The 13,708-nt window shown below is 47.5% G+C and overlaps 1 long non-coding RNA gene and 1 other non-coding gene across 2 annotated transcripts; one reads left to right on the forward strand and one right to left on the reverse strand.

Annotated features, from left to right (window-relative positions):
• Window positions 1-1,082: 1,082 nt before the first annotated feature.
• LOC108351172 (uncharacterized) lies at window positions 1,083-6,151 on the reverse strand. Its single transcript, XR_015622211.1, has 3 exons — window positions 4,940-6,151; window positions 4,354-4,530; window positions 1,083-1,501 (listed from the first exon to the last, which is right to left on the reverse strand). It is a non-coding gene; the product is annotated as an uncharacterized LOC108351172 (long non-coding RNA).
• A 6,023-nt stretch (window positions 6,152-12,174) lies between these two features.
• LOC120093446 (small nucleolar RNA SNORA17) lies at window positions 12,175-12,308 on the forward strand. The gene has a single exon (XR_015623613.1). It is a non-coding gene; the product is annotated as a small nucleolar RNA SNORA17 (small nucleolar RNA).
• Window positions 12,309-13,708: the final 1,400 nt, after the last annotated feature.

The raw sequence follows: 13,708 nt of genomic DNA on the forward strand, positions 1-13,708 counted from the left end.
GTGGTGGTGGTGGTGATGATGATGGTGATGGTGATGATGATGATGATGAGACTACTTAGGTTGTATGACCTGAGCTTTATCTCCAAATCTACAGTGAAAGGAAATGACTCTTGAAAGTTATCCTCTGACCCCCACACACATGCCTCACACTCATGTTCCCCCAAAACACATAAACAGATAAATCCAGGTAATATGGTTTTCTCATTCTGATTTCGAAAACTAAGATTTGTGACATTAGAATTATAAGGTAGCGGGAGGGCATTTCTTTACTCTTAATTCTTACTTGAAAAATGTTGATTGACGGGTTGATTGGCCAATAGCATTTTGTTTTCTTAGTTCCTGGGAAGGGTTCTGCACATGAGGATATAGTAGGGAGGGAGCGATTGTGACATCCTGAGAAGCATGCACAGGTGCCTGTCAGCCACCATTGTTGCCCTGGTCTGGCTCAGTCACTGCCTCCTCTAAAGTTGTCTCTTTTCCTTATTTCACAGAGACCTGACATAATTGCTGGGGTTTTTCAAAGAAAAGACAGCAACTTCCAGAAGTGAGTCCTGTGGTTTAGAAAGCACCTGACTTTATAGTGTGAGCTCATCTTGTTCTATTCTACTTAAAAAAGAAATATAGAGGATGAAGAAAGAAGAAAAAAAAATCCGCTGGGTGGTGGTGGCCCATGTCTTTAATCCTAGCACTCGGGAGGCAAAGGCAGGTGGATTCCTGAGTTTGAGGCCAGCCTGGTCTCCAGAGCAAGTTCTAGGATAGCCAGAGCTAGCTACACAGAGAAACCCTATCTTGAAAAAACAAACAAAAACAAGAACAAAAGAAAACAAAAATACAAACCAGTTTCCTTAGACAGAACTCTGGTCTCTCTGCGGATCCCGAGCTCTTTACAGATAGTCTTCATGACAAAGGAGCTGAGGCTCCGAGAGACCTGGGGCTACACAGCTAGTCCATTCACCAGGACTCCGAGGTTTTCTACCATTTCCTGTCCACTCCTCCTTTGTGACTTTGCTTCATGTCCATTAGAAGGGAAAAGAGAAATAATTTCTGCTTCTTCAAGAAAGGCAAAGCCAAACTTCTGAAACGATGGGGACTCAAATGATTTAATATAATTTCAGGAATGGCCGTGGGTTTATTAACAGAGGGACTAAAGGGAAGACTGTCTAAAATGAGATTCATTTCTGCCTTCCACCAAAGGAGAAGGGAAGCAAATATTGGCTCAATGGGAGTTCAGTTTGCAACTTAATTCTTCATCCGCTTAGAGAAACAACCCACAGAGAAAAAAAGGAATCGAACTCTGCATCAGGCCTGTTGGCAAACCTTCTACCTCTGAGCCATCTTGGTGCCCAAAATGGTTAAAAGAGAAATTCAGAATCAAAGTATCCAGTTCTCTTCGTCGGGTATTACTGGTACAAACAGGCTGCAGCCTCTGCTCAGGCAAGCTCCAAAACCTAAGAAGTGGCTTCATTCAAAAGCCTTCGAATTGAGGACCAGGACTATTCACCTGTGTTAAAACAAAAACAAACAGCATTATCCGTTATGGGATCTGCTCCAGGCCAGGGCCCAAGGATCAAGCAACCTCTCAGAATCTTTTTAGGATGGCTGTTCAGCTACAGTTATTAATTAAAGCTGTGAGGGAGAGAAGCCCACAGCTTCTGGTGGTTAGCACTATGTGTGCATCGGAAGAAGTATGAGGTCCCAGTCTCTCCTCTATGGGGGGTGGGCTGCGGGGAGGGTGGGCTGACAGGATGCACTACGATTGGTTTTAGCCATTGCTGTTCTCACAAAAGTTTTTTTAAATTAGATCTTTTTTTAAAATGGCAAATAAAAAGGAAAATGGCTCCAGTGGGAGTGGGGAGGCAAATTACAGCTAAATCATACTTTCAACAGCCCAGAACTTTCTATTTCCTGGTGCTATGTCTGATTACGTCCAATCGGTGCCTTCCTGGCTTGTTTTACTACTCTGCCTACAGATTTGTCTCTGATGACCCAGTCTGCCCCCACTTTAGGCTTGGAGACCATCTCATAGTAAAGACCAACTCGATTCATCCCTGTTTATGATTAAACCACCATTTCTCATGGACTGGGCTATGACCCACCTGTCACCTTAACTACAAATGGTTCTGAGTGCCTGTTCTGGGAAATGCCCACCGTGCCTTTGTTTCAAAAGTTGTTATGAACAACTTGTTATGACCGCCTTGCAACCATGTGTTTGCAAGGCGGTTGTCACAACCAACTTCTTATGCTCCTTCTGCTTCTGTAACCCTCCGCTATGCGCCTACCAAATTCGGAAACCCCCTGCTCCTCAACTATAAAAGCCCTTATTTTATCCATATCTAATTCTGATCTCTTGAACCCTGCCTTTAGGGAGAGACGGCCCATGAACAGGAATAAACAAAATCTTGCTTTAATTAATTTGGCCATGATGATTCAGGTCAGAGGTCTTTCTCCTCACATCTGTGGGGTTATATCTCTAAGGCACCAACCCTGTGTTTGTGCAAGAATGTGGGTACCGTAGGGGGTGGCAGCCATCACCACTAAGTTACTGAGTCCTCAGATTCTTCAGAATTTTTACAGGGTGAAGTTGTGCCACGGTTCTCTGGGAATGGATTGGCAAGCAGGTTGTCTTCAGGGGCAACGGTGGGCATGCAGGTTTCCCCCCATCAGTGCAACACATGAGGTTTAGAATTCTGCCGTTGACATCTTGAATTCTTTGTTGTTATTTTTGCTTTGTGATGGAGTCTCGTGGTAGCCCAGGTTGGCCACAAAGTCACTCTGCAGCACGAGCATGGCGTTGAATTTCTGGTATTCCTGCCTCCGCCCGCTAAGCCTGTGATCATGAACTGTGTACCACCACCGTGCCTGGTTGCCACTGGGGAACTCTTATTATTGCCTTTGTATTTGTGTTCTGCAAATGAAGTCTAAGGGGACAGTGGAATCTTGACTTTCTTGTGGTCCTGAGTCAGGATCTCCTTCTCCCTATTCCCCGACATCCTGTCCCCTGCCAGGCCTCTTCCCCTCTTCCTATGCTGTGGTTTCTGCCACCCTCCACTTGGGGAGGTGACTAGGGGGTGACAGTGGAGGAGGTCTGTGTTCCTCTGTCCTGGGATGGAGATGCCTCCGCACATGTGGCTGGTGATGTGTGTGTCCTGCCTAAGCTCAGAGATGGCCGTGTGGTTTCTCATTCTCCGTGGGTTCTACTTCACCATTTTACAACAGAACTTCTTGAACAGTGATCATCTTCGAAGACTGGGGATGGGGAGTGGTAGAATAAAAGATTCTTGTTTAATCTAGCTTTTAAGTATAGCTGGCTAGGCACAAACAATGCTGTTTCCCTAGTGAAGGGGAACCAGAAAGCGGTAAGAACACAGAATGAGAGAGAGTGAGCAAAGTCCTGAGAAACGTGCTCCCAATGCAGTGTTGGCACGATCCTCGTCACCCAGCGAAGGAAAGGCAGCGTGGCCTTCCAGCACAGCCTTACCTGAGGACCACAGAATAGTTTTGGCTCCAGGCTGCTCATTTATGGTGTTCTGTCAGGAGAGTGATTTTGGCAAGAGAGGAAGATACAGGAACGCTCATGACTGACATGGGCCGGTGTGCCCAACAGAAGAGACGGTGTGGGTTTAGAGTAGCAGTGAGCTCCCTGGAGAATTGCCTGAATCATAGTGGGCAGGGGAGAGAAAATGGGCCTGAGCCTCCACTGAGGCTCAGCAGGCAGGTACAAGCACAGCGGTCTGGTCCCAGTTCTCCTTAGACTAGCAAGGAAGGAGCCAAGTGACCTTGCCCTGCAGCACAGGATGGATTGAAGTCGAGTTTCAGCTGTGAGCTCAGTGATGAAGGGAAAAGCAGATACTCTCTGGTGAGGGCTGACTTAATTAGCCATTTTAATAATTCATGAGTCTTTCAAACATTTGCCAGATCCAGAGATCAGATTCTGCTTCTGGTATTTACGCTGGGATGTCTCTGCCACAAATTGTGCTGCTTCATAGGACAGCCGGGAGCAAACCTGGCAGTGTGAGCTCTGGGTTTAACTAGACCATGGCCAGTTCTTAACCCTTTGGGGTTCAAAACCTCTTATGATCTGGTGGAAGTTCTGGACCGTGTCTTAGGAGCAGACCTGGCAGTGTGAGCTCTGGGTTTAACTAGACCACGGGCAGTTCTTAACCTTTGGGGTTCAAAACCTCTTATGATCTGGTGGAAGTTCTGGACCGTGTCTTAGGAGCAGACCTGGCAGTGTGAGCTCTGGGTTTAACTAGACCACGGGCAGTTCTTAACCTTTGGGGTTCAAAACCTCTTATGATCTGGTGGAAGTTCTGGACCGTGTCTTAGGAAGATCATATACAGATGTATGCATACCTACAATTCAGGGCTCCACAGTCTCCCCAGAAGCCTCCTGTCTTGAACTTTTGCTTAAGGATCCTTGATTTAGATCATCGAGGATTCTATTTTAAGCTCACCCCCAAGCCAGGCTGTTAATCTGTCAGTGCAGTGCTGCGACTCTGGATTTGCAGGCAACCAGTCTCAAGTAGATGTCTGCAGAGTGAGAAACGCATCGTGTGATTGGTTCATTAGGCTGAGGCAATGTGAAGGCAGAAAACAGAATGGAAGGAAGGAACGGAAGAGGGAACGCAAAGCCACGAGCTCCCTCCCTCCCTGCCACCTGCTAGAAAGCCTGCTGAAGCCTAGGGGGTGGGCCCTGTGCTCAGGACAGCCAGGGCTCCTTGAGTACCAGCCTAAGTGCCTTCTGGATGTGACCTGGAGGAGCCCCTTAACCTCCTGAACCCCAGTTTCTACATTCGTAAGCCGGAGCTAATAGGATGTAGCCTGTGTCTGGGTTCGAGGGACCAGGCTAGCTCAGTTCTGTAAATGCCTGCATGGTACTTGTGAAATGCCACCAATTTCAGAACACTGCATTGGTTTAATGCCGGGGGAGGGGACATACTGCAGAGTAACTGGAAACTCCAGCGGATGGCCTGTCCCCTTCCTCATAAGAGACTGTGGATGGCGGCTGGGGCTACTGAAGCATGATGTTATCATAGCCATGATTTCTTCCCTCCATATGGTTCAGGAGTGTGGAGGCATAAGAAACACCAAGGAGAGAACTGTGGGCTTTTCCTGGCTGCAAGCCGGAATGCAGCAGAGAACACAACGGAGAGGAGCTCCGGAAAGAGTGAAGGAGCCACGTATCTCTTCCATTTCAGAATGGTGGAGGAGTCCGAGGGAGATGCCACTGGTCCCCGCAGGGAAATACGGAGCTGTCAAGTTGGCAGGCTATAGCCCCTGCTCTCTTAGGCCTCACAACAATGATGTGGAAATAGGACTACCTGGAGAAAGGAGAGTCCTGGACGGATGACAAATGTCCTATCCGTATAAGGTCTGGGACCGTGAGGTCAGGATGGTGGAGAGAGGGCGACTTGGTATCAAGCCACGTGCACTAACTCTCTCATTCTCCTAGTAACACTCCAAGATAAACATTATTATCCTTCACTGTAGATGAGGAAATCGAATCTCAGAGAAGCTACACAAAGGCCACAGCTATTTATGTGTTGCCGAGGGAGTTGCACCAACTCGGGCCGCCTGCCTCTGAGATCTGTTTCTCATCCATGCCCGCTCAACCAGACGAAAAGCCGAAAGCCTCGGGAGTCCTAACTCTAGGTCCTTGAAAGTCATTCCCAGCTGCGTACTGGGCTGTGCAGAGTCCCAGCTCGGTAAATATTTGCCCCGTGACTGAGCTGGAGAGAATGCTCCTTTCTTGGTCCTGGGCAGCTCTTGGCAGCTCACATGCACTGTTTACCTATCCTCCCACATTCCCCCCTGAGGAATCATCGTGCCTCGGTTCCCTTAAGTCCTCTCAACAGAAAACAAGGCAGAGTGGAACGAAGGAAAGTGCGTGGCCGTTAGAAAGCCTGTCTCGAATCTGTCCCACGTGGCCTCAGGTAGCGTTCCAAACAGCAAAGATTCTAGTGAAGAAAAATACCGTCCGGTCAATTAGTCAGGTGGACAGAGCAGGACCCGGTGTCTTGGAAGCCTCGTCCATTCCTCTGGGGAAGGTGGGGGGGGGCGTGTAATGCAGCTCTCAAGAAGAAGGTATTTTTGTGTTTCCTGGAGAAACTGCCATCCCAGGAGCTGAGAGTGGATCAGTAGGAAGGCCTGTGACAGGAAGCAGGGAGGTTCAGCCCAAATGGGGCCTCTGCCAAGGCAGAATCCTGTCATTCCAGGGACTTGGTTAAACAGCCTCCTCCCTGGTTTGCAGCTGATAGTGCCAAGTAGGGACAGCAAGACCTCCACCCGCTCCCAGCCACTGATTCCATGATGTTGATGAGCTGTGATTGCTAACTGGAAAGGGCTTTGTCATCCGGACTTTTCCATAAAATTCTAGCCTGGCTCTTTATGTTCTAAGCAAGGCCCCAGGCTTCCTTTTTAGCGTCTCATTGGGTATGACATGTTCCCCAGGGTCAGCTTGTTTCATTGCCGTTTTAAGAGGATCGGAGCATGTGTTTAGAATCTACATCTAAGCAATCGACTTCAGGATGGCTGTGGAGTGCACTATTTCTTACACTTGGTAAAGTCCCCTTGGAGAAGGAGAGGCAGTATAATATTAATTTTTCTTGCTGTCACTTGACAATATGAATTGGTTTTGTGTAAGAACCATGAGCTCATTTGGGTTGAATTTAGGAAACTGGCAAAACAAATTTGACTTCCATGGGTCTGAGTGATTACAGTGTAATAAACACACAAAGGCCGAGGGGCTAATTTATCATTGCTTTCAGTTTGATTTATTCAAAACTCCTTCATCATGGGTATAAACAGCCTTTATTAAAGATTATGACTCCAATTTCCAATGAGCTGTAAATGGCTTTCTAGAGAGAGATTGCTTGATCTGTTGTTTTCTTGAATAAAACATGGGTTTGCCCTGTGGGTTATGGAGCCTGTATATTAATATTGGACGTTTATTCTGTTGTGCTTGGCCTCTCTGATGTGCAATGTTGGATTTGTTTTCTGATCTGTCGTCACTCTCTTTAATAAACACAGAGACTGAATGCATAACCTCTGAAGGCCTGCACTCACTGAATCGTAAGAGAATGTCTGTCTGCCTGCATGGCAGCTTATCACTGCAGTGGTAATTCTGCTTCCCCTTGGAATTGTTAAAGTGTCTGCTTTCCACAACAGATTGCTGCAAAAGGCCAGAGAGCTGCTGTGGGTCACGGCAGGGACTGGTCCCTGACCTTTGCTTTTGTGGCATAGTGACAGACTGACAGACTTAGCTTATTGCCTACTGCTGAACTACCAATGTACTGTCCTCAGAGATGGGGGGCAGGGGTGAGAGAAAAAGACTGCATTTTTAATTTAGAAAATTACACAGAGCAGACCCGGGCAGGGAGAGGCAGCCTGCAGGAGAGCAGCGCCCTGCACTTCCCCAAGGGCTGCAGTGCACAAAAGTAGATGCTACAAGGGTGGGGGCAGGGGACATGGTGGTGTCTAGGTTGGGTATTTCAGAGCGCTGGGGCTGGGAAGGTCCTTGGAAGGCCATTTCATTCAATTCCCTCAAGGCAGGTTGGTGTTCTTTAATACATTAAAGCTGTTATGTGAAGGGCTAGAAATGTTAATGTCTGAAGAGAGCTTCCTACCACTCTAGGAAAGTCCCTTGAGTGGTTATTTTATTGCAGTATGGACTCCAGAATGAAAGATGTAAAATTCCAGTAACTGAGGCTCATCACCAAATTTCAGTCTCAGAAGAAATGAGTCCTGGCTGCTAATCGCAACATCGTGTCCAGTCTACAATGTAACAACCTTCGGTTTTTAAATTCACTTTTATTTTTCAAATTAGTTTCTATCTTCTTCAAATGATCTCTTTACACAGCCCCGGCTAACCTAGAACTGGCTATGTAGATCAGGTTGGCCTCAAACTTGGGGCTATCACCCTCTCTCAGCCTTCTGGGAACTGGGATTGCCAGCTTGTGCCACCGTCTCCAGCTAGTTCAGAGAACGATAAAGCAATCGCTAACAAAAGGCCTGGGTGTCCAAATTAAACTGGGCCACTGTCCAAACTCCTTTGACATTTATTGTCACCAGGGTTTTAAGCTGCTTCGATAATTCCGTAGTAAAAGACACATAGTTCAAATATGTACTCTTGAATGTGTTATGCCTCAGGAATGAGTCAGCCTAGACTAGCACAAGAAATCAAGGCAAGCTAAGGTCTTAAGGGCCCTTGAGGCAGAAGGCAAAAGAGGCCTGGAGACGGCCTGGCATGCATTCGAGTCTTCCCTTCAGACCCCACATTCCTCCTTCCCTCTTCAACCCCCAAGGAATTCAAATTGATCATTTCTCTCTTCGGTGAAAAGTAATTCTCCTTCTTCCATGTTCCAGCTAACCTTACTCCTGATCCCGTTTGCAGCCAGGTACTCCACCGGATTCATTCCATGCCTGCCAGGAGAACAGGGCAAGCTTCAGTACCTATACGCCGGCTACTAACCCTCCAGGGCAAGTCCTGCGTTATTCAAGAAAGCCTCAGCTCCAGGAGGCTCTCTGGTGAAGACCACTTGTAGCTCATTTGGGAATTGTGCTCTTAGCTTGTCATCCTTTTCCTTCTGAGACACGCTCCTTGGCTGGACTCAAACTCACTATGTAGACCAGGCTAGCCTTGAAGTCGTGATCTCCTGCCTCTGCCCCACAAGTGCCAGGATTTTAGGATCAATACTTTCTCAGGCTTCCATTCATGATCTTTAACAAAGTCTGGCATTACCTCTCCCTGGGTGGAAGTCTCTGGTTATCTTCTTTGTCTTAATATCTTGTAGGTGTCCATTCCTACACGTAGCATAGAGCATACATAAAATCACTGTTTTTTTCTGATCACTGACAGCTTATTAGTCCATATATAAATATAACATAATACCTAATACCTTGTTTTAGTGGGATCTGCAAACAATGCATAAACTTAGGATTTCAGTTTGACTCTCAGCAAACTCTCTCAGAACTAATTTCTACTTTCTATGTGACAAGAGATTATTTCTCTTCATTAGCTGTGTCTGTATTCTAAAAACAATGAATTTTCTATTTGATTTAACGTCTGCGAGTGTCTTACCTACATGTAACTACACGCAGTGCCCGCAGAGGCCAGAAGAGCTTGACTCTCCGGGGACTGGAGTTCAAGACAGTGGTGAGCTGCTATGTGAACATTAGGAACTGAACCTGGGTCCTTTGCAGGAGTAGCAAGTGCTCTTAGCTGCTGGGACATCTTTCCCACCCCCAAACCCACACCAAAACAAAACAACCCCAGACAAAGAACAAACAACAAAACCGCCCTTGAATTTAATTCTTGACCTTCAAAGTTTTTAGATTACCATCACACACACACACACACACACACACACGTTTTTACAGTCTGGATTCCTAAGTCATACATGTTACCTTGGATTATAGTCTAGTCTAGTTTCGTATTTACATTTATTTTTACATTTACATTTAGAATAGAAACTTCCACTTCTATTCTATTCTTTTCTTCTATTAAAAAAAATGGCTTCTTGACCTCCAAAGTAAAACCCAGCCCTCTGCAGTGCCCATGTGATGAGGACTGAGTGATGAGGAGATGAGGTATCTGCAGAGGAAGTTCTGATGTGCCCGCTCATGAGGTCATGCCGCTTCCTCCTCCAAGTCCTGCCCCTCTAAGGTTTCGCTCACCGGCTTCCCATGGGCTTTGTGAGACTGTTTTCCAGTTGGGCTTAGGGGTCCCTCAAATGAGACGGCATGGGGAAAGACTGAAAGAACTCCTCAGGGCCACACAGAACTCCAAGAGATCAAGGCACCAGGATAAAGGCTGTGTTAAGGAAAGTTTGTGAGGAGCAGCAGACGCCGGCCCAGCACTGATGAGCAGGACGAGAACCTGTAGGTAGTCGAACGTAATGACTAGATGCGTTTAAAGTGAGGAAAAGAAGATGCATGTGAAGTCTCCGAGGACCCTTGAAAAAGATGGCTGCTCCAGGAGTGATCAGAGAGAACGCAAGAATGCACTTGGAACATTTGTACCAGAAAGCAAAGGAGAACCCTAAAATTGATAGAGCCGCGGCAAAAAGACACACATAGGAGCTCATTCAAACTGCTCGCACCAGCCAGATCTGGTGACCTGAGCATCAAAAAACGATGACACTGACAGGGGAGTGGGAGAGAGAGGGAGCTGCATCAGTCAATGTTTATAAAAGAAGAGAGGGCTGAGGAAAGTGCTTCTTTACTCGAATTCTAGGTAATACACAGAGTGGTTCCATATTAGAGCGACTTCATTTTCTCTCTCTTTTTTCTTTTATTATGATGTGGACCTCAGACTCGCAATGTTGTAGTCATCATGCATGTCTCAGAGAGACATCATTTTCTAACCCACAATGTAATTATTGGCTTAGGCAAGTCATTCACAGACAATAGAATCAGTAGGCAAAGAGTAATAAGATATTTACACAGGGACAGAGTGTTGCCCCACACACTGCTTATTAATTAAAGGTGGAAAGTGTATCCAGTGGTCGGCCATCTTACGTGATCGACGTTACCATCGTTCCAGGGGACAACGCTCTCCTCTGCTCCTTACATTATAGACTGTGGAACACACAAACAGTGCGTGTGAGTGAAATGTTCTCCCGGGGTCCTCGGCTCGGATCCTGTCAGGGTTTTAGAACTATATCCCAGATTATCAGAAATACGAGAAGTAGAAGAACAAATCCACTGATGCGCTGAGGAGACAATCAAACCTAGAGTATAGACATTTCACAGGTAAGCTACTGAGTTTTGCAGAAATATCACGGTTGGGGATTAGGGGTTGGGGCTCAGTTGGCAAAGTGTGTGCCTGGTGTGCATGGAGGCAGAAATAGCAATGTCATAAACACAAAACACAAAACAGTGAAAACATTGAGTGTGGTGGCTATTCCTGGTGGTCAGCTTGAGGACATCTGGAATGAGCCACATCCACAAATGGAGGGCTCACCTGTGATCCAGATCTTGAGGCTGAGAGATACAGGCTTTTGATCTCCATCCTGACATGCAATGACAAGTGCTTTCATCTGGATCTTGAGGGAGAGTGGCCATGTGAAGCTCAGGCCTAGGCCTGGCGGCACACACCTTTAATCTGGCCATACCTTCTGCTGGAGGCCTACATAAGGACAGTGGAAGGAGGAAGGCTCTCTTCTTCGCCTGAGTGCACTTACCTGCCAGCACATGTGTGGCAATTCTTCAGGATTCCAGCCTATACAGAAGACCAGCTCAGGAAACCAGCTTCATGGGGCTGAGCAACTACCAGACTCTTGGGCTTCCCACTCACAGCTGCCCATTGTTGGGTTAGTTGGACTGCAGACTTTAACCCATTCCAATAATTTCCCTTAATATCTAAAGACGCTGCTTAAGTTCTGTGACTCTAGAGAACCCTGACTAATACATTGACCTAATTAAAAGAATTAAAATAAAAAGGGCAATTATTTAGTCCCAGCATTCAAGAGGCAGAGGTAGGTGAATTTCTATGAATTTGAGGCCAGCCTATTCTACACTGTGTGTTCCAGGCTAGCTAAGGTTACATAGTGAGACCCTGTCCAAAATAAACAAATAAACAAGAAAAAACAGTCTAAAGAGACACACTTTTGTAAAATAAGATCTTAGGGGAGAAAAATAGAAACAATAAAAACACTTTCAGAAACGATTCAGAGAGGGGACATTGTGACCCAGGCCCCTCTTCTCAGTGTCAGCATGACGTGAACAGATGTCCTTTGCTGTGAGCTGTTGAGGTCATGACATAGTGCCTCACCACAATTCCAAAAGCAATGCTATCAAGGGAGCACGGAAGAAAATCCACAGTCAAAACCAATGCTTCGGGGCTGGGGATTTAGCTCAGTGGTAGAGCACTTACCTAGGACGCGCAAGGCCCTGGGTTTGGTCCCCAGCTCCGGAAAAAAAAAAAAAGAACCAAAAACAAAACAAAACAAAACCAATGCTTCCTCCATGTAAGGCAGTTCAGTTAGAATGTTTAAAAGCTTCTCAAAGCAGACAGTGATCCCCTCTACTCCCACAAGGGGAGCCTAGAAAGATCGGCTGGGTCATCAGTGAGAGGGAGAAAGAAGAGACCTCTCTCTAAATGTTAACTTCATGTCTTGAGGACAGACACCCCAAGTTTTACCTGTCAGTCTAAAGCATCAAAAACCAAGCTAACCTGCCCATAGGGGTGTTGTACGTATGGCTGCTGTGGCTCGAGTATGCGTCAGTAGATGGCAGAGAGGAGAGAGGCTATGACTACACCCAGTGTTCTGACCTGTGAACATCTGAATGATTAGTAGCCAAACATTCCCTGAAAAAAGTGAGCCTGAGATAGCCCCCAGACCAGCCCCACACAGGCCCAGAGGAGCTCCCAGGGCAGGGAGCAAGCCAGAGATGAGAAGAACCCAGCCTGGCATTGCTGGCCCAAGACAGACAACCCTTGAATGAGGCCAGTTGAATGGGCTGGGAAAGGAGTGAGGCCCCTAGACGACCACCAGACTGGTGCCATGGGGCTCAGACAGAGAGGTAGCCTGAAACGGTCTGCACCTTGCTTGGGCTGCACAGTAGAGCTGGCCCTGGAAAGGGGGCGCTGCAGATGAGCAGGTCCTGAAGGAGTGAGAGCCAAGAGCCAGCTTTGCCTCTCTTCTGCTGGGAGGTTGCTGTGGATGAAAGAGAGCCCTGCCCTTCTCCCGTCCCTCATCCCTCAGCATCTATGGCAGGCAGGAGAGAAGGCAATGTCCCTCACTGGCTGCGACACTTCACAGAGCAGGTTCTGCACCTCACCTGGGCAGCAGGATAGAGCTGGCTGTGATGCTGGGCTTGCTGGCGAGTTGGCTCTGAGGGCCTGAGGGCAGGAGAGCTGGTGGGCTGACCAGCTCAGATATCTCTCAGGCCCAGATCCAGTGCTTTGAATTGGGCCACACCAACATCTACCCCATGGACAAACTGGTGGTCCTGCAGATCCAAAGCTACAGGAACTCTATGACTCAGGGCAACAACAGGGGTATCTGGGAGGAGTCCCTTTGAGGATCCAGTATTGATAGAGTAGCAGAAGCCAGAGGCCTAGAGTCAGAGCAATGACTCATTACAGAGAAATGTGGACAAAGGGGTACACTGTGGGATACACTGTGAAACACTACAGCTTCCACAAGGAGATTCTCTCATTAAGGGGAAGTTTCAAGGGTGGAGTAGGGGTACAGGAGGAGAGAGAGAGATGAGTGGGATTGGGGTCCATGATGTGAAATCATGATTGGTTCATGAAGAACCAATGAAAAGCTAAACCAAAACTAAACCAACCAACCAACCAACCAACCAATCAACCCCCCAACCAACCAACCAACCCACCCACCCACCCACCCACCAACTCACCCACCCACCCACCAACTCACCCACCCACCCACCAACTCACCCACCCACCCACCAAACAACCCACCCACCCACCAAACAACCCACCCACCAACCCACCCACCCACCCACCAACCCACCCAACCAACCCACCAACTCACCCACCCACCAACCAACCCACCAACCCACCCACCAACTCACCCACCCACCAACCAACCCACCAACCCACCCACCAACCAACCCACCAACTCACCCACCCACCAACCAACCCACCAACAACCAAACAAACCCAAGCTACTACAAAGAAAATGAGGTAAAACTCTGAGGTACTTTTGCAGAGAGGCACGTCTCTCATGCAGCCTTA

This window comes from Rattus norvegicus, chromosome 6 (genome assembly GCF_021556685.1).
Source record: "Rattus norvegicus strain SHRSP/BbbUtx chromosome 6, alternate assembly SHRSP_T2T, whole genome shotgun sequence".
Taxonomy (NCBI): domain Eukaryota; kingdom Metazoa; phylum Chordata; class Mammalia; order Rodentia; family Muridae; genus Rattus; species Rattus norvegicus.